We start from the raw sequence: 2619 nt of genomic DNA, 5'->3' as shown, positions 1-2619 counted from the left end.
CAGAGGATCTTCCTCTCTGTCTCTCCTTCTATCTGTGTATCTGCCTTTCCAATAAAAATAAACAAATATTTAAAACAAACAAAAAGCCTTTCCTACATCTTAAACATTCACTCTGCACTAGTCAGACCCATGTTGCTTTATTTCTTTTTTTTCAAGCAACCACTTGAAAGAAAAAGTTTGCAGTAATTTCTATTGCACTCATTTCTTTCAAAGTCATACTTTTTTTCTTAACTAACTTCTTCATGCATCAAGCTACGCAAATGAAAATGCGTGTGTTTTGCACAAATGGAGACAGCATGGCTGAGAAGTCAGTGCTGGCGTACAGCCGATTTCAGTGAGTAGGCTCAGTCCTGTGACAGCCTAGAAAAAGAAGCATATTTGGTGCTGGGAAACCCAAGACTCTTGTGGTCATAAAGCAAGGTGTCTTACACAGGGGCTTACAACTTGGAACAGATGGTGGAGTATTTCACCAGGTCGGGTGCAGCACTAGACCACAATCATTCTCTTGTCTGAGCTGGAGCGGTGAAGAGCCGGACGCGACTCTAATGGCTAACTAATGAGCATGATTAAAACCCAGTAATTACTCATCCTGGGAGAAAATGTTCAATCCTGCTGCATACATTCTGCTTTATTACCTGGGAACTTCTTGCTGATGAGAACAGGAGATGGACGGACTCCCATTACATGGAGGGTGTGTGATTGGCCGGAAACGGAAGGGGCCTTCAACATTGTCCTTACTGGGGACTGGCACTGTTCTCCAGTAAGGAGGCAGGTACGTCCAGGGGTGTGCAAAGGAGTGCCTGGTTTCATGTCCATCCAACGTCAGCCTCTGATGTTCAAGAGGAGCAGTTATTGAGCCTAAACAGAAATGTGTTGTTTTCTGCGTAGATTTGATTAACACCGGGCTGTCGAGTCTTTACGGTCAGGGCAGATTATATTACAGTCATGACAAGTAGCTAATGAATTTACATTGACTAATCCATATAGTGCTAAAGATTTTCCTGTCAGGATTAATATACAAAATGGGCAGGACACCCTGTCTGATGTACGGCTCTGGTCCTTGCCCCGTTGTGATGGGTGGCTGGTGTTTAATGTCCCATGATCAGAATGAAGTGACAGTAAGGGCTGGACACCAGGATTTGAGGTTGCCTGGAGAATTTTGTAAACAAGCACCAATGCTGGTCTTATCCCTGTCTGGCTTGGCATCTGATAGCTTGCTTTCCTTCCTTCCAACATCCAAAGTAAGCACCCTGGATGGTCCTTCAAGGGCCCTGCCATCTTTGAAAGTGGCTATTCCTGCCTTGCTCGTGTCTATGTATGTCCTTATCCCTCCTTTGTTTCTTTACTGTGTCTACTCACCAAGGCCCTGATGTTTTCTCTTGCTTTAACCTTGGATACCTGCTGTCACCTGCCCCAAACATGAAGTATACCCTAGGCTTCTCACCTCTTCCAGAATCCTTACTCCACCTTCACCATGACCTCAATTGCCCTTTAGCCTCACCTCAGTTCTAGCCACAGCCTCATTCTGTAAATAACAGCATTGCTCATGGCTACCTTTTCTTTCTTCTTTTTTTTTGTTATTTTCCACAAAACTTAGTTTCATAGTTGAAAGTAAACATGCCAATTTGATGCGGTTAGTATCTCTTTTATGTGCTTAGAAAATAGCTTGAAAAACATGCAATTATAGATATGCACATCTTCAGTATTGCATTTTGGACAGTAAAACTTAGTATGTTAAAATGTTAAGCCATGTAAGGAGGGCTATTCTAAGAAATAATGGCCTGGATTAGTGGAAAAATATGGAACGCTGCATGAATTTGCATGTCATGCTTGTGTAGGGGCCATGCTAATCTTCTCTGTATCATTCCAATTTTAGTATATGTGCTGCTGAAGCGAGCACATGGCTACCTTTTCATGCTGGCAGTGGCTTCTAAGTACCCACATCGATTGTAAGTAACAAAATATTGTTGGAATCAGAACCACCTGGAGAAAATGCCAAACACATGCACATGCCGAGTAGTGGGACCTGTCGAGTTCCGTGAATCTGTACAGTCTGCCTATTGCAGGAAACTTAAAGCTTTACAGTATGTGACTCAACTCTTTTTCTGTACAATATGAGCATAATCAGCATAATCTGCTCATCTTCTAATTCATCTGATTTTGAAACGATTTTAAGATGTTTTTATTTTAAAGGCAGAGGGAAGAGGGAAGAGAGAGAGAGATCTATCTACCAGCTACCTAGTTAACCCCTCAAATGCCTTCAATAGCCAGTGCTGGGCCAGATGGAAACCAGGGACAAAACTCTTCCTGGATCTCCCCCATGGGTACAAGAGATTTCACTTGGTCCATCACCTGTTTCCTCCCAAGGTGTGCATTAGTGGAAAGCTGTGATTGGAAAACAAAACAAATAACTGGGCTCATTTTTTTGGTATGGCATTCCTGACTCTAGTTGATTGAGTGGTTCCAGGCTATATAAAGCATCATAGGGGATCTGACATTCTTAGCTCAGCAGATTCCACATGCTTGACCAAAAGGTGACCACAGTCTTTACACCAAGGTTCAGGGATGTCTCCTACCACGTCGTCTCAGTGGCTCCCCATTCCTTGATAGCATGGTTTG

At 43.0% G+C, this 2619-nt stretch overlaps 1 non-coding gene across 1 annotated transcript; it reads right to left on the bottom strand.

Moving 5' to 3' along the window:
* Nucleotides 1–1793: 1793 nt before the first annotated feature.
* Nucleotides 1794–1900, bottom strand: LOC121153532. The gene has a single exon (XR_005883412.1). It is a non-coding gene; the product is annotated as a U6 spliceosomal RNA (small nuclear RNA).
* Nucleotides 1901–2619: the final 719 nt, after the last annotated feature.

The sequence above is a fragment of the Ochotona curzoniae genome, unplaced genomic scaffold, assembly GCF_017591425.1.
Source record: "Ochotona curzoniae isolate NIBS_2020 unplaced genomic scaffold, NIBS_Ocur_1.0 contig_2692, whole genome shotgun sequence".
Taxonomy (NCBI): domain Eukaryota; kingdom Metazoa; phylum Chordata; class Mammalia; order Lagomorpha; family Ochotonidae; genus Ochotona; species Ochotona curzoniae.
This window is presented reverse-complemented; position numbering and strand designations above follow the sequence as displayed.